Source organism: Asterias amurensis, chromosome 11, assembly GCF_032118995.1.
Source record: "Asterias amurensis chromosome 11, ASM3211899v1".
Lineage (NCBI taxonomy): Eukaryota > Metazoa > Echinodermata > Asteroidea > Forcipulatida > Asteriidae > Asterias > Asterias amurensis.
The window spans coordinates 10,248,153-10,271,643 of NC_092658.1; the positions used below are offsets into that span (position 1 = coordinate 10,248,153).

The 23,491-nt window shown below is 37.0% G+C and overlaps 2 long non-coding RNA genes across 3 annotated transcripts in view; one reads left to right on the forward strand and one right to left on the reverse strand.

The window, feature by feature from the left end:
- The first annotated feature begins 287 nt into the window (after positions 1–287).
- LOC139944449 (uncharacterized) lies at positions 288–7,318 on the forward strand. Of its 2 annotated transcripts, none has more exons than XR_011786961.1 (4): positions 288–661; positions 2,148–2,241; positions 3,408–3,505; positions 4,286–7,318. It is a non-coding gene; the product is annotated as an uncharacterized lncRNA (long non-coding RNA). The 2 variants fall into 2 exon arrangements; XR_011786962.1 differs by having other exon boundaries at positions 4,395–7,318.
- Positions 7,319–7,708: 390 nt separating this feature from the next.
- LOC139944579 (uncharacterized) overlaps positions 7,709–23,491 on the reverse strand; it is a 91,755-nt gene continuing 75,972 nt past the window's right edge. The window contains exon 7 of the long non-coding RNA XR_011786982.1: positions 7,709–8,642. This is a non-coding gene — a long non-coding RNA (uncharacterized lncRNA). The remainder of the gene's footprint in view (positions 8,643–23,491) is intronic.

Below are 23,491 nucleotides of genomic sequence, written 5' to 3' on the forward strand. Positions count from 1 at the left end.
AAAAAAATTAAGTTCTTCAGTTGTCGTGTTTTCTCGCTCCGGTGCGCGCGAGACTTGCACAGTCTATAGGCACAGGAGGGTGGTTGGTATTCAACTGCAAAAAAGTCACGTGCTGACGGCAACGCACAGAAAATGTACACGGGAGATAGGCAACAGCAGCTCCCATGCCAGAACCCGCGTATGTACGAGCGGCAGATCTAGTTATTCTATTCCATAATCTACAATGCTGTTATCTGGGCCGCGTGGAGCGTGTGCGTCGGGAGTGTGCATGCGTATGTAACGCAAACATCACGTGCGCATGCCCATCCCATAAGATGAGTGCGCGCAATATTTCAAAAGAATCAGAATCTGAACGATGCAAAATTGAACATGCCACCTAAAACATAATTCGGATCTCGTGATTGTGTTGTCACTTAAAGTATAAAAATGGCGTATTGTCACCAACCTAGACCCTACGGCACTCGAAGGACGACATAGTTTATAACCAAGAACCCAAGACGTACTTTCTTCACCTGCAGTCCATAATTGACAAAGTGGTTCCAAACGCTACATCTAAATACAGTACAGTGGTTGGAGATAGCAACTAGTAATAAGGTGACGTTCAATATGGATGCTACTAACATTATTTTGGTAAAGGAAGCTCCAAGAAGTCAGTGTACAGGTAAAGCTACTGCACAAATTTACCAATGAATGAATTAATTAAAAGATGATACAAAAAAAAAAATCCGATCACGACCAAAACGTCCTGATCATGATGTCTTTTTACTTCTTTAGTTATAATTATTAACATTTCCTTTAACTATTTCATTACTTTCAGTTTCAATGAATTTGTTAGTAAAGTTTAAACAAATTGTATCAATATGTTCAAAATTTTCAAAATAGGGGCAAGGTGGAACTGCTGCTACTTAGACAGTAGTGGCCCATTGTACTGTAAGACGCCAGTCCAGTTGTATGCAACAGACGCGATAACTTACAATACATCAATTTAACAACAATACTGGCTCACTAATTAGGGTTTCTTGAGGGTTTCTTTGGGAATGGAATCTTGTGTTAGTGTTTTTAAACGGTTCAAGCACTAAGCAGCTTTATAACACCCCTTGCAAAGATTCTGCCTGCTCATTGGTTTAGAGCGCGTCACATGACATGTCTTAGTTTTGCTACACGACGGCCGTCGGTTTGCCATGCGCTAGTCCGAAGACTAGCACATGGCGCCGTGCGCTAGTCCGACAGACTAGCACACGGCGTGCAGTACCCAGACGTCCGTTGCGTGTACGAGGATGATAAATTAATAGTCTGTAACCATTTCGGATTGCACGACACGACATTCAACACATTCAGCAAAAGTGTTTGCAATCTGTATTCGCGTCGTCCGTGGATTGTAGCATTCAGGTCTGTAACTTAATAATAATAGTACAGTATTTAGAAATGTTTGGGGTGTTATAAAACAAATATTGACTGCTTTTACTCGTGCAATGGTTAAAAACTATGACTCCCTCGGTGATCCCCGGAGCGTTCTATTTTCCCTCGGCTTCGCTTTTACTCGTGCAATGGTTAAAAACTATGACTCCCTCGGTGATCCCCGGAGCGTTCTATTTTCCCTCGGCTTCGGCTCGGGAAAATAGAACGCTCCGGGGATCACCTCGGGAGTCATAGTTTTAACCATAGCACTCGAAGCAGTCAATATTTGTATACTATATATAGGGCAACCGTGACAGCTTTGAATGGGCAATGAGTTAGGGTGGTTACAAGCTTATTGAAAATAGACAATGTGAAGTTGTGAACACTATGATAACTAATTTCTGCCATGCATCTAGGGCGCACCATGGTGTGTTTTTAAGTTTGCTATGGCCCTTTTTAAATTCACCCTCTATTGGGCTGAGAGTCCAGGAATGATTGGGGGGGGGGGCAAATGTGGATTTTTGTTTTATTTATTTATTTTTTTGGGTGTGGGGGGGGGGGTTCTAGGGGCATTTTTTTTTAAGGAGGACAGATTGTATTTCATAAATGTTTGTTGGTTTTGTTAAAAAAAATAAAATCATAAAAAAAGAAGAAGTGGTTTTTGAGGGGCGGGGGGGGGGGGATTGTTGTTTTTGTTTTTAGGAAGATAAATTTACCATATAAATTTCTTACTTGTTTGTGTTTTATAGTGAGGTGCTACAGAACACCTGCATTTCCACTAAGCATGTAACTGCCTGGGGATCCGTAATCAAGTTATAATCAAGATGAGGTCTCAGAGAAAAGGTAAACATGAGAAACAACAAGTTTTCAATTTTATTGTTACTTCTACGTGCTACGTTAAGCCTAATGAAACCCTACTTAAAAGGTTTAAAGAAACATTCCACTATATGAACAAAGTAACTAATGGTGCAACAACAAGTAACGTGTGTGCTACAAAAGCTAATTTTAACGAAAGGAATATACCACTTGGTTAACAGTGCATGAGGCAATCCACTGCCTGAATGTACATGTACCTGGTGATCTAAACTAGTTTGAGTAATGCTAATAAGACTGTTCCACTAAGTTTGTAAAAAGGTAAGTTAAAATAAGGACTGGTCCATTTTATATACAGGTGAGTAACAAAATAAAGGTACAAGTTGAACTACATTGTGACTTACACAAATGCAGTAAACTTGGCAGCAGTTGTTTGCTAATAAGTGTTAAATTTCCATCGGGGATGAAGAAGATTATTTTAGTTTGACCTATACAAATGTGTGTGGGGTTCAAACTCACCACCTTTGCCGTTACAAATTAAATGTCTACACAACTACAGACCACCGAGATTGCCCTAGTAGCTTAAGTTGCCTATGTTTAGCAGCAAACTATTTTAATAAATTTAAAATTTGCATGGATGGGGTGGGGGGGGCAGCATTTGGTCATAGGAGCGAGATGTCTCAGTAGTGACAGGACTGATCAATGGATTCATGCATTCAATTGAGTGCTCATGTTAATAGTAAATGGTGCCATACATTTTGGCTTCTCTTAGCAACGCTTCACTCTTAAAGAGGCTTAAAGGCTTCGGACACCTTTGGTAATTGTCAAAGACCAGTCTTGAATTCTCAAGTGGTGTATCTCAACTAATGCAAGTGAACAACCCTGTGAAAATTTGATCTCAGTTGGTCATCAAAGGTGTGAGCGAATAATGGGGGGAACAACGCCTTTGACGCAAAGTTGTGTGCTCTCAGATGCTTGAAATCGAGACCTCAGATGAGGTCTTGATTTCAATTTAAATATTTTAGTGAGAAACTACTTCCTTCTCAAAAACTATGTTCCTTCAGAGGAATTCATTTCTCTTAATGTTTTGTGCTAACAATTATTTTGAGTAATTACCAATAGTGTCCAGTGTTTCTAAGGGAACACCATTTTGTCGAAATAACTTTAACTCGTTCACTTGTTTTTATTCCTCTCAGACGTGTACCTTTTGCTGACAGCTCCAATCATTCCATTTATCAAGAATACCACTGGCACTGACAACTCAATGTGTCCATCATGTATGCCTACTATACAGGTGAGTTTATACAACTGCGAAGACAAACTTAGACATTTAGCTGTGAGCCTGTAAGGGCCGGGATATTAAGTCCCTCATAGCATTCTGATGCATAGTTAGCATTATTGACATAGTGTTTAGTTTTAGTATTAAGTAGGAGCCAACTCTTGCTTAAAACCTTTCTCTCACTCTCTTTAATAGATGTTAAATTTGCATCGGGGATAAAGAATATTAATTTTTGGTTTTTACCCATATACACCGATGTGTGTAGCACTGTATACTCAGTACTTTCCCGAGTCCTGTGAAAAAAATCACAGGCATATTACTCGGGTGGGATTCGAACCCACGACCTTTGCAATTCTAGAGCAGTGTCTAGTTGGTATGACACTGCTCTAGAATTGCAAAGGTCGTGGGTTCGAATCCCACCCGAGTAATATGCCTGTGATTTTTTTCACAGGACTCGGGAAAGTACTGAGTATACAGTGCTACACACATCGGTGTATATGGGTAAAAACCAAAAATTAAAAATTAATATTCTCACTCTCTTGTCCCCAATGAGGTTGAAAAATGCATAATGTGAAGTTTGATACATTGAAAGCCCCCCCCCCCCCAGAAGTGTCTTTGCCCCTTTGTATTCAAGCGCTAAAGCGGAGCCCCGGCCTGTTGCTCATCAGAGTACCCCCCCCCCCCCCAAAAAAAAATAAACCAAAATGTCTTTTTACACCTTTCCAAAAGAGATACAGGTTGTTGCCAATCATAAACACCATTGACTATGGTTTTGTTTATTCTTTCCTCATGTAGTGTATGCTGTGAAAAACCATCAAACAAAAGTTTGTTGAATGGATCAGACTATTAAAACAAGCCTAATGCAAGAATAATTGCTTTATTTTACATATGAACCAACTGCGAGGTGTTATTAACAACTGCATCTCCTAAGGACCGATTGTCACCCACGAAGCAGCACCAAAGTTAACAGTGTCAGTTCATAAGCAAGGCCTGAATGAACAAAGCAAGGCCTGAATGAACGAACCCAGGGAGATTCAAGCTCTACTTAATGGAGGGCTGACACCTGTTGCAGCCTTGGAACTATCAACATGATTTTACCAAATCTTGTCCGAAAATGCAACAAGGCTACATAGCAATGCGTATTTATCAATTTTTTTTCACATTTTGCCTGAAAATGCAACAAGGCTTAAGCATTGCCTATTTATCAATTTTTGCTCAAATTCTGCCTGAAAATGCAAGAAGTATAGCCTTTCGAATTTATCCTGAAATTGTTCTCCAATTTTGCCGAAAACGCAACAAGGCTAGGGCCTATAGCCTTTCGTGATATCCCAATGTTGCTCAACTTTTGCTTAAATTTTGCCATAATCCAATGTTCCTCAAATTTTTCACAAAAATGCCTTTTGTAGTTATCAAATTTTGCTCAAATTCTGCCTGAAAATGCTACAAGTATAGCCTTGCGAATTTAGACAATGTTGCTCAAATTTTGCCTGCAAATGCAACAAGGCAACAAGACCTTGCGTATTTATCCAATTGCTCCAATTGTGCCTGAAATGGCCTTATCCAATGTTGCTGAAATTTTCATGAAAATGCCTTGCGTATGTATCCAATGTGGCTCAAATTTTGTTAAAATTTTGTCGGAATATATAAACAAGGCTTTAGCCTTGCGTATCTATCCACTCAAAGTTTTCCTGAAAATGCAACAAGGCTTTAGCATTGTGCATTTAACGAATGATGCTCAACTTTTGCTCCATTTTTGCCTGAAAATGCAACAAGGCTTTAATGCGTATTAAGTGAATGATGCTCAAATTTTGCTCCAGCCTTGTGTACTTATCCAATGTTGCTCAAATTTTGCACGAAAATGCAACAAGGCTTTGCCTTGCATATATTTATCAAATGTTTCTCACATTTTGCCTCAAAATGCATCAAGGATTTAGCCTTGCAGATTTATCAAATTTTCTCACATTTTGCCTCAAAATGCAACATAAGTTTTAGCCTTGCCTATTTATCAATTTTTTCTCACATTTTGCCTCAAAATGCATCAAGGCTTTACTAGCCTTGCCTATTTATTGAACGATGCTCAAATTTAGCATGAAAATGCAACAAGGCTAATTTTTCTTACACTTAGCGCAAAAATGCAACAAAGCTTTTACCCTTACATATTTATCAAATTTTTCTCACATTTTGCCTCAAAATGCATCAATGCTTAAGCCTTGCATATTCATCAATTTTTTCTCACATTTTGCCTCAAATTGCAACAAGGCCTTACGTATTTATCGAAAATGCAACAAGGCTTTAGCCTGACACATTTATCAAATGTGTCTCAAATTTAGCATGAACATGCAACAAGGCTTTAGCCTTGCATATATTTGTCAGATTTTCTCACATTTTGCCTCAAAATGCAACAAGGCTTTAGCCTTGCATATTTATCCAATTTTTCTCACTTGCCTCAAAATGCAACAAGGCTTCAGCCTTGCTTATTTATCGAATGTGTCTCAAATTTAGCATGAAAATGCAACAAGGCTTTAGCCTTGCATATATTTATCCTTTTTTTCTCACATTTTGCCTCAAAATGCATATTTGTCAAATTTTTCTCACATTTCGCCTCAAAATGCAACAAGGCTTTAGCCTTGCGTATTTATTGAACGTTGCTCAAATTTAGCATGAAAATGCAACAAGGCTTTAGCCTTGCATATTTATCCAATTTTCTCCCATTTTGCCTCAAAAAGCGCAACAAGGCTTTAGCCTTGCACACTTATCAAATTTTCTCACATTTTGCCTCAAAATGCAACAAGGCATTTAGCCTTGCCTATTTATCCAATTTTTCTCACATTTTGCCTCAAAATGCAACAAGGCTTTACTAGCCTTGCGTATTTATTGAGCGTTGCTCAAATTTAGCATGAAAATGCAACAAGGCTAATTTTTCTTACACTTTGCGCAAAAATGCGCAAAGCTTTAGCCTTGCATATATTTATCCTCTTTTTCTCACATTTTGCCTCAAAATGCATATTTATTAAATTTTCTCACATTTTGCCTCAAAATGCAACAAGGCTTTAGCCTTGCATATTTATCAATTTTTTCTCACATTTTGTGCAAAAACGCAACAAGGCTTTATTTAGCCTTGCGTATTTATCAAATTTTCTCACATTTTGCCTCAAATTGCAACAAGGCTTTAGCCTGGCGTATTTATCAATTTTTTCTCAAATTTTGCCCTAAAAGGCAACAAGGCTATAGGCGTGCGAATTTATCAAATTTTGCCCTAAAATGCAACAAGGCTATAGGCTTGCGTAACCATCAAATTTTGTCCTAAAATGCAACAAGGCTTGCGTATTCATCAAATTTTGTCTCAAAATGAACAAGGCTATAGGCTTGCGTATTTATCAAATTTTATTCTAAAATGCAATAAGGCTTACATTTTTATCAACAAGGCGTATTTATCGAATGTTGCTCAAACTTTGCCCCAAAATGCAACAAGGCTTGCGTCCTATCAAAACAAATTCCTAAAATGCAACAAGGCTATATATAGGCTTGCGTATTCATTAAATTCTGCCTCAAAATGCAACAAGGCTATAGGCTTGCGTATTCATCAAACTTTGTCCTAAACTGCCACAAGGCTTGCGTATTCATCAAATTTTGTCTCAAAATGAACAAGGCTATAAGCTTGCGAATTTATCAAATTTTGTTCTAAAATGCAACAAGGCTATAGGCTTGCGTATATCAAATTTTGTTCTAAAATGCAATAAGGCTATAGGCTTACATTTTTATCAAATTTTGCCCTAACATGTGTATTCATCAAATTGTGAGTGTTATTTTATGTGTACAAGAATAAAGGCTGATGCTATTTAACTCTGTTTGTCTCATTATTTGACTCGTCTACTTGGCAGCCATGTTTTTCCACAATGCAACAGATTGGGTGTGTATTAATTTTATGGGAGTTTCGTTGCGCAAATTTACTTGCTAAAAGCGACTTGTATACACACCTAATTGCATTTGTGGGCAAAAATGACTGCCTGAGGGTCCATCTTATTCTGGTGGAACCCTCCCCCACCCTGTGGGGACTTGCCCATTGGTCCCTACAGGGTGGGGGAGGGTTCCACCAGGACAAGATGGGCCCTCAATATAAATGGGGGGGGGGTAGGGTTGAGGCAAATAAAACGCAAGATACAAGGACAGTCATGTTCAATTTTTTATTAAAAAATTTGGCCAACAAAAAAGCAGAGTTGTGCAAACACCTGTGCCTGTCGGTGGACCCCCTCGGCCACCTGGAACTCGTGATGACCCAAAGGCCCAAGTACAATGGTCGATATGTTCTCTGTTCAGTGAAGTTCAATTAGATGTACTCCTAGTGTCTACTTCAATGTTGTAATGTCTTACAAAATATACACGAGCTAGACGCAATTTTGCGCTTCGTTTTAGATGCAAGTGTTGAGCAGAAGGTAGTTGTTGCTTGCTTAAATGAACTGGTGCCCTCAAGGGCCTAAGATTTCACCGATTGTTGTCTCGCAACCAAGCTGCACTGGTGGTGCCAGGAGATGTTGACGCTTGTTCCAATGGGATCCTAACTCCACAGATGATGACGACTTCTATCCAGATGATGGTGTGCTGGTTGGAGAAACAAATCTTGCACTGGCCACTAATTTCCCCCTTGCTTTCCATGGGGCTGCAATTTGAACGCTCAGATGTAGTCAACTAACAAAATGGCTACAACTGAACTTGTTTTGGGCCAACTTTGATTAAAAATCAAATTGACGATGACGTGTAAAACACATTGCATGTACCAAAGGCTTTGGGAAAAATGCATAACGTATTGACGCAAACGTCGCAAATTTTTGAACAGTTTTAGTAAGCTGAACAGTGACAATTTCTCACTATGTTTGCCAATTAATGATAACAAAGATGACATTGGATTCATATAACGTCTACCATCCTAAAAGAGACCAAATTTGACCATAACGACAACACATTTCAACAAAGCTAAGATTGATCAAGAACTAAAGTATTTGAGTTACTTGCAAGACTACTACATGACCTTAAAGTAAACGTCAACCCCTGGAGTTATTTGTATAAGATTTCAGTATTTGTGCTTGGAGAAAGTAATAATGAAGATAAGGATAACACTTCAAAAAATCTACTGTAACTATGGATTAAAAAAAAACTCCGAATATTATAATAAAGAGACACATGTTCACAAAAGACTAATAAGAAAAAACAAGCAATTTAGGATACAAGTGTTTCCTTAATTGACGTTTTAAAAGGGATACTTTAATTTGGTTTGCGTCAGCCATTTTAGGCCTTGCGGCAAGAGAGAGAAAAATTATGCAGTTGATTCCCCCTCAAATTATTATCTAATGAAATGAGGGAATAAAGATCTTTGTAATTTAGGGCACAACTGTTTCCTAAATTGAGAACTTGGTAGGAATACTTTCGCTTGGTTTGCAGTGAACATTTTTGGCCTAGCAGCAAGCAAAAGAATAAAAACAAACAATGTAATTCCCCCTCAAATTATTATCTAATAAAATGAGAGACTAAACTTTGTTGCAAATTAGGGCACAACTGTTTCCTAAATTGCAGTCTTATTAGGAATACTTTGGTTACAATCAAACGTTGTTGGCATTGAAGTAGAAAAAAAGAACTAAATAAAATGAGGAAAGAATTTCATTACAACTTAGGAAACAACTGCTTCCTAAATTGTGAACTGAAGTTTGTGAAAGGAATACTTTTGTTTTTTTGTTTTTTTTCCACTGAAATATTATTGACCTTACAGTACGACAAAACTTTTGTACAGACCCAACTTTTTTTCCCTTCAAATTATTATCTAATAAAATGAGGGGCTAAAGATCTTTGGAAATTGGGGCACAACTACTTCCTAAAATTGAGTTTTTTTTAAGGAATACTTTCGCTTGGTTTGTTCGACAACATTGCTGGGCTTGTACTAAGAAAAATGACAAGCATGGTGTTTTGCATTTGTTTTCCCCTCAAATTATTGCCTTATAAATGAGGGACTGAATTTCTTTGCAATTGCGGCACAACTGTTTCCTAAATTGAAGGTTTTGAATGAATACTTTCACTTGGTTTGCACTGAAATAGTCTCAAAGCACAACACAACTTGATTTCCTCTTCATATTAGTATCAAACAATGTGACCAAACGGTTCCACTTTTTGTCAAAGATTGACTCAAAATTTTGCTCATGCTGACAAAAACTAATTTTGGCTCTTAAGATCAAACCCCTGTTTTGGGTAACACATAGGTTCACTAGTTTTTGTCTGTAGTTATACTTAAAAGACTAGACCTATTGGATGCTTGCAATAATAGCCTGATGCCAAGATGCTTTGTGCTGTAAATGTTCCTACAAAACTTTGCAACCTTTGAAACCTCGAAATGACCTGTGACCTTTCATGCAATGGTTTAAACTTTGGCTGACCAATTTATGACCTTTGACACAAAATGGAGATTGAGTTGAACAAGTAAACACCCCTAGCTAGTATGGACAGGATGCTGAAAAATTCCATTATACATGCTTGCTCGAACTTGATCTTGAACAAACTGCAGTTTAGTTCTACCTATAGTATAATTTTAAAACCATATCCTCAGATAAGATTTAAATGTTAACGTTTTAGGCATTTAGTTCTTCTGTCAATCCTAATGTAAGATTTAAGTGTGATGTCCCAAGCTTGTAGATATGTATAAACAATTGCAATGCCTTGAACATTTGTGCAGTTCTACCCAGTCTAATTAAAAAAACAAAAACAAAAAAACAACCCGCCATAAGTTAATATGCCTTGTGTTTAGTTCTACCTTTTGTGACTTTTAAATTAATATCCTAAAATAAGATTTAGTTGTGAATTATCCAAGCTTTAAAAAAAGGTGAACTTTTATAATTTTTTGTTTGGATTTTATTTGAAATTTTGTTTAGTTCTATCTAGTCTGATTTTAGACACTGTTCTCAGAAGATTGAAATGTAAATGTCCCAAGTGTTTAGATCTACCTATAGTTGGAATTTAAAATCCACATATCCTAGAAGATTTAGTTGTGAATGTACAAGCTTTTAGAGAAGTTTAAACTATGTTCTGTTTTGACGTTTTGAACACTTATTTAGTTCTACCCTAGTCTGATTTAAAAAATCTATTCTCCAAAGATTTAAAAGCTAACCTCGCAAGTGTTTAGATCCACATATATTTGATTTTAAAATTTGAATCCTAGAATAAGATTTAGTTGGGAATGTCACAAGTATAAACTTTATCAATTACGATAAACTTTTTGTTTAGTCGCTGCATTGGAAATGAATTTAGTTCTACCTAGTAAATTCTTTAAAACCATTGTCTCAGATAATATTTAAATGTTAAGTTTTAGTTGTGAACCTTAACAAGTTTTAGAGAACTTTCATGATAAACTTTCTGTTTGGTATTGCTTTGAAAACTAAATCTGTGATCTCATGCAGTTATATGACCATGACCAGACCCTAAGAACCTTGACATAGACCTGACCTTTGACCTCTTCCAAAAACATCCAACTTAAACAACTACAAATTATAGGAATCCAATGTCATCTTTGGTATCGACAGGCAATAAAATTCATGTTCTTACTAGATATTTTGGATGTGAAGTGGCATGACCAAGCAGAACATGTTTCTCCAGCCCTCATATCATCAACTGGATAGAAGTCCTCATCATCCACTGGGTCCAGATTCCATTGGCTCAAACGAAGACATCTCAAGGCACCTTTGATGATCTCAAAAGATCCCCAGTACATACCTGTTTACTCAAAAACAAAAGAATGACGTGACCAACAAAAGGCTAAATAATAAGGGGCCCTCATCCCGACGTCTTGAGAGATCTTGCCGACCAGAACTTTTTAGGGACCAACCACTACCTTCCAGCTCAGGCCCTAGTATGAATGTATGCTTCCAAAAATGCTTGCTCTAGCTCGTCAAATTTTGTAAGGCATTAACACCAGTGAAGGAGAGCACTAGTTGTACATCAAATTGAATTTCACTGAACGGAGAACATACCTTCCATTGCACCCGGGCCTGCAGGACCACCACTTGTTCCAGGCAGCCGAGGGGGTCCACCAACAGGCACAGGTGTTTGCACAACTCTGCGAGTTTTTCATGGGTTTGGATGAGGCCCTAACATACATTAACTAAATCCATCAAAATGAGCTGCTCCTACACAATGACTCCATGTTTTAAATCTTGAAAATTTCATTAAAAAACCCTGACCCTCAAACAAACAAAATTGAAGAAAAGCAAAAAACAACTGTTGTTTTCCCTCAGAATCTGAAAGATATTAGCAACAAAAAAACAAATATTGCAATTCTTTTTTAAAGAAATTTTCATATCTCTGCAAGATACTGAGATTTCCCTAGTTTTGTTTTCATGTTTGGTCAAGAAAACACACTTAATGGCTTCGCTTTCAAGAAAAGTCATTACGTTTTGAAAATTTTACTGAGATTGCCATAGTTTTATTTTTATGTTTGGTCATTGAAACAAAGTTAATGGCTTTACTTGCAAGAAAAGTCATTATTTTGTTTAAGTTTCACTCTTTTTAATGGTCTCGGTTTTAGTAGGAGCAGCTCGTACATGTAACTTAAACAATACAAAGACGTATGATTCAGAATTAATTGTTAATAAGAATAAGTTAGAATTTTTCATTTAATCAAGATCCAAAAGTTCTGCAAAGTTTTGTTTGAAATATCTGTTAACAGTTTCAATCAGAGTGCTCTCTGACTAGTAAAACTGTTTTTCAAGAAGACAATCAGAGTGCCCTGATTATCTGCAAGAGAACGTTTTCTATGATTTCCAAAGATTTTGTTTTGTGAATTTGGCATGTACGAATCTGAATCATACATCTTTGAGTGTGAAAGGGATGGATCATTATAAACTAAAGGGGACGTTTCAGTAGTATACCACACAGGGGGTAGTGTGGGCAACTCTAAACACAAATCACAGTAGGTGAAAGTGGCTAACCAAACAAGGGAAAGTGTTTGTACTCCACACACAAAGGAAGTGTGAGTAACGCAGAGTAACACAAGGGAAAGTGTCGGTACTCAACACACAAAGGAAGTGTGAGCAACTCAGAGTAATACAAGGGAAAGTGTCTGTACTTAACACACAAAGGAAGTGTGAGCAACTCGGAGTAACACAAGGGAAAGTGTCTGTACTCAACACACAAAGAAGTGTGAGTAACTCAGAGTAGCACAAGGGAAAGTGTATGTACTCAACACACAAAGAAGTGTGAGCAACTCGGAGTAACACAAGGGAAAGTGTCTGTACTCAACACACAAAGAAGTGTGAGCAACTCAGAGTAACACAAGGGACAGTGTATGTACTTAACACACAAAGAAGTGTGAGCAACTCGGAGTAACACAAGGGAAAGTGTTTGTCCTCGACACACAAAGAAGTGTGAGTAACTCAGAGTAACACAAGGGAAAGTGTCTGTACTCAACACACAAAGGAAGTGTGAGCAACTCAGAGTAACACTAGTGAAAGTGTATGTACTCAACACACAAAGGAAGTGTGAGCAAATCAGAGTAGCACAAGGGGAAGTGTCTGTACTCAACACACAAAGAAGTGTGAGCAACTCAGAGTAACACAAGGGAAAGTGTATGTACTCAACACACAAAGAAGTGTGAGCAACTCGGAGTAACACAAGGGAAAGTGTCTGTACTCAACACACAAAGAAGTGTGAGCAACTCGGAGTAACACAAGGGAAAGTGTATGTACTCAACACACAAAGGAAGTGTGACGCACCCTGGCACACCCGAAACGTTGAATGATCTACCAAAATATTAAACTAATAAATAAACAGTCAAATTTTGTTTGACTCCTAAGAATTTAGACACTAAAGTGTCTCCTATTTCAGTCATGCAACACTATATTTTGATAAAAGATTTGACATTTCCAGAATTCCAAGCACAGCAATGTTTTGTGCTGTGTTTTTGAATTTTTTTTTATGGCTGAGAAACCAAAACCATACAAATCAGTTATTGCATGCCTGCTAATTGCTGATATATGAGATGGGCAAAAACCCCTGTGGGGAAAAATTCCCATACCGGCTCCACTATATGGCAACCAAGTTTGTCAACTCCATACATCAGCATACATCTACATAGAATGAATGTGCTAGAACAGATAGCGAAACATTCTTCCAACTCAGCCCTAGACAACGTTTCAGTTTATAAACTTGATAATTCACGACACAAGGTGACAGTATGAGCAACTCACCACAGTGGAAGTGGAAGAAATTCACAACACAAGTTGGGTGTGCAAGAAATTCAAAACACAGGGGAAGTGCAGAATTTCACAAGGGAAAGTGTGATCAATTCTAAACACAATGGAAAGTGTGAACAATTAACCATGCAATTAACAATCTAAAATCTATACCTGTCTTATCTACAACTAAATAATACAAACTATACAAAAAGGTTGAGGCATCGATGCTGATGGTTGTATGATGGGCCGCAAACTCCTTGAGAATATCCGACACTCTCTGTCTGGATTAAGTTGACCTCACTGAAGATGGAAAAAAGGGAACAAGAACAAGATTTAATACCTTCATTAAATTTATTGGAACTTGTGCATGTTCATGTTGCACTACTATATGTAATTTTTATAGGCAAAATCAAGTTTGTGGACAATCTTATTTTGCACGTAGTAGTCGGTATAACAATTTGTATATCAAGTTAAAACTTAATAAACTTTCCAAGTTGAAGTTGGCCATCAGAGCCACTAATCTAGAAGCCAATAGTAGGGGTTTTCTATGCTACTCAATGATTGTTCTAGCTACTCAATGATTGAGGCACACCAGGGTTGAACTCTTAGTCGAACAAGTACTCTTTAGAGTTTAGTAAATATCGCCACACATTATGCTTCTTTACTACAAGCCATGATAAAAAGGCAAACGTTTTCATTTCTGCACGTTCATTAAATACAATTAAACTCTACTGGAGGAATGTACTGAATGGAAGATAGATAGAAAAGTGAATTTGGCCCATGCTATACTTGATTTTGAAAGATTGCAAGCGTTTTTACGCTAGTAACCAAGGAACAGCAGGATATTAACCCAAACTACTTGGGTTATCCCAAGAAATATTTAGTTTTTATTTATCTTTGACAATAATGTGTCGTACCTGTAGAGTTGATTGATGTGTTCAAGGAGGTACTTCCACTCTGGATGAAGATCTGACACTCTCAACTGTCTGGTTTAGTTGATCTGAGTAAATGAAACAAGGTTAAAAAAGTTGAACATACCCACAATAAAGCCATGTACATATATCAAATTCATTTCAATCTTCAGACATGTAACCTGGCAGATATGTAACCAGTGACATCTGGCAGATATCATTTTTAAATTTGTTTGAAGAGGTAAATTAAAGACACTGGACACTATTGGTAGTTGTCAAAGACCAGTCTTCTCACTTGGTGTATCTCAACATATGCAAAAGTAACAAACCTGTGAAAACTTGAGCTCAATTGGTCGGTGAAGTTGCAAGATAATAGTGAAAGAAAAAACACCCTTTTCACACAAAGTTGTGTGCTCTCAGGTGCTTGATTTTGAGACCTCAAAAATCAAAATCTACTTCTGAGGTCTAAAAATCAAATTCGTGGAAAATTACTTCTTTCTCAAAAACTTCGTCTCTTCAGAGGGAGCCGTTTCTCACAATGTTTTATACTATCAACCTCTCCCCATTACTCATTACCAAGTAAGGTTTTATGCAAATAATTATTTTGAGTAATTACCAATAGTGTCCACTGCACTCATAACTCAATGAACAGCTTCAAGAATTAATACATTTTGGCAGTTCTATATGATGAACAAAATTCAGCTCACTTTTGGTACTTTATTTACTAGTATAAGCTATAAACAGGATTCTAGCGGTAGTTATGAAAAATAGTTCAACTCTCAATGTTATTTTGGCCTTGGGGTGGGTTCACTTTTTTTTGTGAACGATGATAATGTCAGAAATGTGATTCATTTCATTTCATTTTTGGGGGGGGGGGTGCGAATGTGAAGCCAAGGACTCTCAGAAAAGCGAACTTAATCACTGTATTAGCCAAGAACTCTATGAAGAGAAGACAATTAAGAATGAAGTTTCAGTTTTAGATGTGGCAGAAACACCCAGAAAATTATTCAAAGGCCAACCCACACAGTCACAAGTAGGAACTGATAACCCAATACACATAGCTCCCCCGAAGTGATTCGACAGGGGGTCCTAGAGGTGGAAGGCAATGTAGGAAAGATACCACTACACCAATTCGACCTGCAACTTTGTATTATCAATATCAATTTTGTATCGTACCTGCAAACATGAAGTTGAATGAGTTGTCATAACTGGATACTAAGCTTCAGCATCACTTCTGCTCTGTGCGACATGGAGAGCCACTATGACTGATGATCTGACAATCTGGACAGCACTATGACTGATGATCTGTCAACCTCCGTTTGGATCACCTGGTCTGTAGATGAAAAAAGAGAACGAGATTCAAGGTTCATTTATTTTCCCACTGTATCAGAACAAACAAGAAAGTGGTGTTGACAAACACTAATACCCTGCTGAGATTAATCTCATTCTTGAGTTATTGCCCAGACAACATGTCTTTTGTTTTAGCCATATTGACCTTTACAATTGACCATGGGGTCCAAAAAAATAGGCTTCTGGGGGATCCCAAAACCAACTATACTTAAAAAACTAGATGAAATGTAAATCTGCTAAGGGATCTATTTTAGAAGCAGACCTTGCAGGCAATGGTCCCTAAATCGCATGCATTTCAGACATAGAATTATAACAACTTTCTATCTCTATGAGTGAACCATAGAGGTCCAATGAGAATGATGCTAAACACAACTTTATGATTTTTTTTAGGGGGGAATCAAATGTGATCTTTGCCTTTGACACTCTGAATATCTCTGCAGTGGAACCACTGTGAAAACACAACAAAAAGAAGGATTTGGCTGAAAGTCAAGGAATTAATTATAAAAAAATTCACCAAGCTTTCAGGGAATTTCGAGGGATGCTTGTGTTGATCATTGTATTCCACTTTTACATCGTCTTTCCAAGCATATGCATTTTATAACAAACGGTTACAAATGTTTTTTTATAGACCAACTTGTCCGATCCAAGGCAACGGGTTCCTTTAAGCTCATATTTTTTTATTTGTTTTAATGGTTTATATCCATTTTGGTTTCGCACCTTTAAATTTGAAGTTGATTTGAGTTGTCAAAGCAGACTGCTGGAGAGAGACTCTTATGTGACATCTCTGCTCAGTGTGATTGACAGCCATCCATCAATGAAAAGTGGACATCTCTGCGGTCTTCATTAGTACATCTGTACAAGTTGACAAAACACATAAGAAAATGAAAAGTTAAACATTTAGTGAGTAATCTATTCATTGAGTTGGTATATTTATGAATCAATTTATTTATAGGAAATTACCCAAATCCTTCCAGAATATGTTCATGCTCAAATCCACTCTTATCCAACTAGACACTCAGATGGTTTCCATATTCCCAGTGTTCATTCAATCAAATCCATTAATTGTGTTTCTTTTTAAGGACCTTAGTATTCGTACTTACTTATAGAGTTACTCTAAAAAATGCAAGAGCCCTGTTCTATCTTTTGTTAAAAACCCAAAACTGTCCTCTTACAAAAATACCTTATTTTATATTATTAATCAGTTTTCTGTTTGTATTAGGCCCACTATTCTATTTAATTGATTCAACTTCTGCCGATAATGTCTCTACCTATCTACCTATCTCATCTCCACACTGCCATTTACTGAACCAATGTTGCTGTGTTGTCCTGTTTATGTTTATCTGTGTCTTTTCCTGTATAAACTAGTTTGTGTGCCTTCAATTATTTCAGTCAATTCTTGCATTGTTATTTCTTATAAATACTTATTACACAAATTCAGGGGGGGGGGTCTCCATCCAACAAGCATGCTTTAAGGAGACCTCCCCCACTTAATCTTTTAAGTTTTCTTTCCTGTAATGTTATATTTTGTCATTTTACATGATTGAGTGGAAATAAATTTAACTATGAACTATGAACTTTATGGAGTTGAAAGTCTCATGTCTTTAATGTAACTGGGCAACAGAGGGCATCATCACTTTCGCGCAACTTGGCTGTCGCGCAAAAGTATGCATGTGCATTAAATCACCCAATAGTGATTGTGCGCTGTGATTCCAATGATATTTAAATACCGATATGAGTACCTTATGGATTTGAATAAATGTAGAGTCCTACTAAGTGTACAAATTGTGCAGACTATTTCCTCTCATTACAGTTTAACTAACAATGTTGGGATGACGATTGTTTAATGCTTGCAGCGTTTGCAGACCTAGTGCTTTGTTTATACAATATGAGGTCATGGTTTTACGCGAGATCTCGTTTTACAAGAGTTCGGTTGTTTTGGATTGTTTTCACCACATAAACAGAACCTGAGTATTGAATGATGCAGAATTTTCCAATACAGTTGGTTCAACACAGGACTATAGTAATGTGAAGAATCGTACCTGTAAATCAGGGCGTTGATTGAATAGAGAAAGCAGATTTCTGGAGACTCTCCTAGGCTTCAAAATTGATAGATTGAGAAATCTCTGCTCAGTTGGATGGACAGCCACAGTGACTGAAGACCAAACATCTCTGTCTTCATTAGTTCATCTGTAGATAAAATAAAGGGAATGAGAATAAAGTTAATAGTTTGTAAATTGTAGGGTGCACCGTACCACCAGCCATCCAAAACACAGTGTTGTAGGATTCCACAACTTTGACTCAAGTTGTAATTTGGGTGACTCCTGGTTTTGCCTCCAGATTTTAAATGTATATAGGAGGAGTTGAAGGCGAGTTGACAGCACCAAACCAGTTGACAGCAAGTTGTAAAACCCATCACTGGAGATGTAACAGCCCTTTTTGTAATTTGCGCAAGCTGCCATTTTTTTACAGCGTAAAATTCGTTTACCTCGTCCTTTTTTTTGTATGCACAATTGGCTTGCGCAAATTTAAAAAGGGTCATATTCAAATATTGCACTCGACATAATGCCATTTGCGGCACTACAGTCAAAGCCATGCGCACATGAGCTCACACTATCAGTTGGTACATGATGATCACATCGCCAGTACCGAACTTGGACTTATTTTCAGAAATAATTTCTTCCATGGATATATTTGTTAGCTGTGAACTCAATCTCATTGAAAGTGTAATAAGGGACACTAAGAATATATGAATGGAATTTCAACTTCCAAATCAGGTAAAAAATTAAGAAAATGTTAGTCAAGTTTGTGTTCGCATTGTAAAGAAGCTTTATTATACCAAGGACGTCCTACCACTCACGCTTTCACTGCACCAACCTGTAATTTACAGGTTGGTGTAGTGAAAGCCCGAGTGGTAGGACGTCCTTGGTATAATAAAGCTTCTTTACAATGGGGCAATTTGTTCAGGGGAGGTTGGTAGCATAAGATGTATTTAATTCAATGTTGGGCTGGACATATAGCGTGCGTTAAAACTGACACTTTATGCACCCCCTCCCACCATGCTATATCGTAGGACGTCCTGTTTTCAAGGTGTCCCTAAAATCGAGGCAAATATTTTACCTCTCTGCGCGCGATGTAAACAGTCCCTAGATAAAATTTGTGTAGTTTGACTTGCAAAGCAAAGAGTCTCCTCTTCTTGGACCAAATCATAGAAACACAAACATGTAAGGCTCTACTGATTTTTTGGGGTATTTTAGGCATTTCTATGAGGTACAAAAAAAATGTCATAATGTTGGGGCCATCTAAAACAAATTTGCCCACCGAAAAAGTTTTATAACACTTTTTCAATTCACATCTCATGATGATCAAATCGTGTGAATGAACAATCTGCTGAGCATTCTGGGAAAAAAATACAGAGGCCTAAAAAAGCCATGTGCCTTATTGTTTTCTAATGTTTTTGTGATTTTTGTTTAAACCCTTGTATCAATATTATTATAAACATTAAAATTTAAACATCAGCTTGGTGATTCAATTATCACTTTTTATTTTTACGCTTTATTATAAATATTTAAGGGGAATCTTTTTTTTTTTAAATAAATAAAAATCAGATTTAAAAGGCAATAATTATTCACACTTTTTATTTATTTTTGATTTTTTTATAATTTTTTGCAAATTACCATGGTCATTTTTGAAATGTCATAAAAGATATTGTGAATAAAATGAAGACAACTGCTGGCTAAAGAGTCATACACAGAGTCTCACAAAACACTTGCAGTCACTGCAGATATTTCTTTCACGTATGGCTTCACCGGGAAACCATTCTTTCTCGTTTGCCTTGAAAACAGGAAAAACTCAAAACAAATGGGACCAGTTGAAGTCATTGAAGATCGGTGTGTGGTGTGAAAATTTCAATGTCCATCAAGTTTTAATTTATGCTTGCATACGTCATATATAAACAAATGAAGATAATAGGGCATTGGTTGATATATCGTAGGAGGTCCTGTTTTCGAGGTGTCCCTAAAATCTTGGCAAATCTTTTCACTCTCTGTGCGCAATGTAAACAGTCCCTAGATAAAAAATTGTGTGGTTTTATTTGCCAAGCAAAGAGTCTCCTCTCCCTATATATATGCAAAAAATTTGGTATTTTGGGCATTTCTACAAGGTTCAAAAATATGTCACAATGTTGAGGCATGGAGGAATTTATTCCTCCATGGTTGAGGCCATATAAAAATATTTGCCCACCGAAAAAGTTTCATCAAACACTACTTCAATTCACAATTCATGATGATCAAATCATGTGACTGAATATTTTGCTAAGCGTTCTGGAAAAAAATACAGAGGCTTAAAGAAGCCATGTGCCTTATATCATTTTCCAATACTTTTGGAGATTTTGTTTTTTTAACCCTCATACCAATATTATTATTAGTATTAAAATTTAAACATCAGCTTGTTGATTCAATTATCACTGTTTATTTATACGCTTTATTATAAATAGTAAGAAGAAGAAAAACAAATTTAAAAAAATAAAAATCAGATTTGAAAGCCAGTAATTATTCACACTTTTTTATTATTATTATTATTATTATTATTACTATTATTATTTTTTTTTCAAGTTACCATGGTAATTTTTAAAATTTAATAAACAAATATTTTGAATAAAATGAAGACAACTGCTGGCTATAGAGTCACACTATCAATAAATTGGTACATGATGATCACACCGCCAGTGCAGAACTTCGACATATTTTCAAACATAATTTCTTCCATGGATATATTTCTTAGCCATAACTCGTTGGGAATATAGTGAGGGCCACTATAAATATATGAACGGAATAATTTCAGCTTCTCAAATCAGGTAAAAAATAAAGAAAATTGTAGTCAAATTTGTGTTTGCATTGTAAAATATTTTGAATAAAATGAAGACAACTGCTTGCTGTGGCAGTGACTGACGTCCTACCAGGTCTCTGGGAAACCATACTTTCTTGTTTGTTGTGAAAACAGGAAAAACTCAAAACAAATGGGGCCAGTTGAAGTCATCCAAGATCGGTGTGTGCTGTGAACATTTCAATGTCCATCATTATTGCATACTTCATATTAACAAATGAAGATAATTAGGGCATCGGTTGATAATGGCATTATTATTTTTTTTCCCAATTCAAAGAAAAAGGCATGATACCGTGAAAACTGGTAAGAGGAGGATACAAATTGTGCAGACCACTCCCCCTCTCCCCCTCTCCCCACAGTTTCTGTACTTGTACTCTTTGGTTCAACTAACAATGTTATGATGATGAATGTGCCCTGTCTTACTCCTGTCGATAGGGGCGCTCTAAAGAGCCATTTCAGCTCAATTTTTTTATGAGGCACACGTTCGACGACGAAAAACATAATTACTTTTGCATTTACAAATTCAAATAGCAACAGTTACTTACCAGAATATTCCTCGATTCTTGTGGCATTTGTCAACTTTTCCAAGTGCAAAAACATGTCATTTTGAGACGTTTTCTTTCGTCTAATTGATACACTAAAACGTTCACACATGTGCTGCACGAAAAGCGCCATATTTTTTTTAGTTGAACACACAGTGTGCGCATGTCCTCGCTTACACGGGCCCTTCTCGAAACAACGGCTCGGGCTCCAGACTCGGCCCAAGCTAGCTTGGCCCCGCGGTTGTTTCGACAAATTATGGGGCGTGCTTTGCGTATGCGCTCAGGACTTCAGACGAGAGGGCGGAGCCTGGAGCCGAATCGTAGCCTGCCAAATCGAAAGCAGAAGCCGTGTTTTCGAAAAGGGCCACCATACACCCACATGAAGTTCCCCAATTTTGATAATAAACGTTATAAACATAATGTGAAAAATCTTTCTTGCTAAATAGAGTAATTTACTTTCGTTTACTTTAAGATGTTTAATAAAATTAACGTTGAAGACAAATAGCACCATTTCCCCCTTATAATCATAATTCTAGTATGGGCGGAGTGATATCACCACCCTGTACTCCATAAAGAAGTCTGCACAAACCACTTGTCCCCCCCCCCCCGGACGGGTTGCCGCAATTTTAAAGAAGGACCCCAGTACACATGGTGACATGGTAGTGGTCGAAGTGAGATTTTAATCATTTGCCTCCCCCTGAAATAACACTAAATAAATTAAATATCGAAACACGATGCTTTATTGATAAATTCTGCTATAATGACATTTTATTTTAAACGGATGGTGCGGATGAGGGGTTAGCGAGTTTGTGACTTCACAAAATTGTTATTATTTGAAAATTAATTAATGCGTACTTCCCAACTCCATTGTCCTCTGATGATTTTTTTTTACAAATAACTACAAAGATACGTTCTGTGTCTAATTTCATTATTTCATGCATAAAGACCATGCCCAGAGGACACGGTCAAATTGCGAGCCACTGCATAGCTACTGCTTAGCAACCTTTGATGTTACATCCTTTCTCTTTGTACCTGTAGTCTTAAAGAATATTCAATTTTTGTTGTACTCATTGTTTGCCCCAATAATATTGTTAAACATTATATCCGTCTCAATGGAGATGTACAAACATTCAAATAGGAGGGAAAATAATTATTAAAGATGCGTAAAAACAATATCAAAATAGAGAGAAGGAGCCTACCTGCGAATCTTAAAAATTGTGTCACAGCGATTACGAACTACATGTCCTCTTGGACTTAAAGGGAATTCGGTGTGCGTTTTGGTATTTACTCTTAAAATTAGTGGCAAAACAACTTTTGGGTTAAAAGTCTACTATTGAGATCTTTCGATAGTCGGCCAAGACCTATGGGAAATATTTTGAGAAACATTTCACTTCGAAGGAATGTGATGTTGTTAACAAAAGTTGGTAAGGGCCTATGCCCAAAAAGTTCAACTTGAGAAGCGTCACACTGTCAGGAACGCTTCTCAGATTAACGATTATTCTTCAGGAGGATGCTTGACTCTGGTTCTTTTCAAACCAATCATTAACAAATATTGAAATATGGTGCTTTACAGCAAATCTCCCCTATTGTTATACTTCCATATGCAAAGTTTCAAATCCTTAATTATTTTTACTTGTTTTGAAGATAGCTGTACCCCCTTAAAACACAACTGCAAATGAAGTTGATTGAAGCAACAACATTATGAGAGGATATGTAAATTTGTACTAAATTTGCATATCACACCAATTTGATTGCAAGGTTATCTGAGGTAACAATACAGATTGAAAATTCGTTATGGTCTGCCCGTAGATATCTCTCCACTTCCTATACCCTTTCATTAAAATCAAGAGTGCCTCAACTGAAGGAGTCATTAGCTACGGAAACAAAATTCAATTTTGAGACAGAAAAAAAAATCTTAGAGGCCATGTCTACTTTGAAGGGGTCTGCACATTTGGCTGTGTAGTATAATAATAATTGCATTGACAGGTACAATGTGCAATGCTGAGAATCCCAAGTGTTTGAGATAAGAAGATGGGTAATCAGATGCAGAATGCAGGTGTGCGATGTCCTTTACACACTTCTTCAGATGCAGCAGTCTTTTTAAGATGC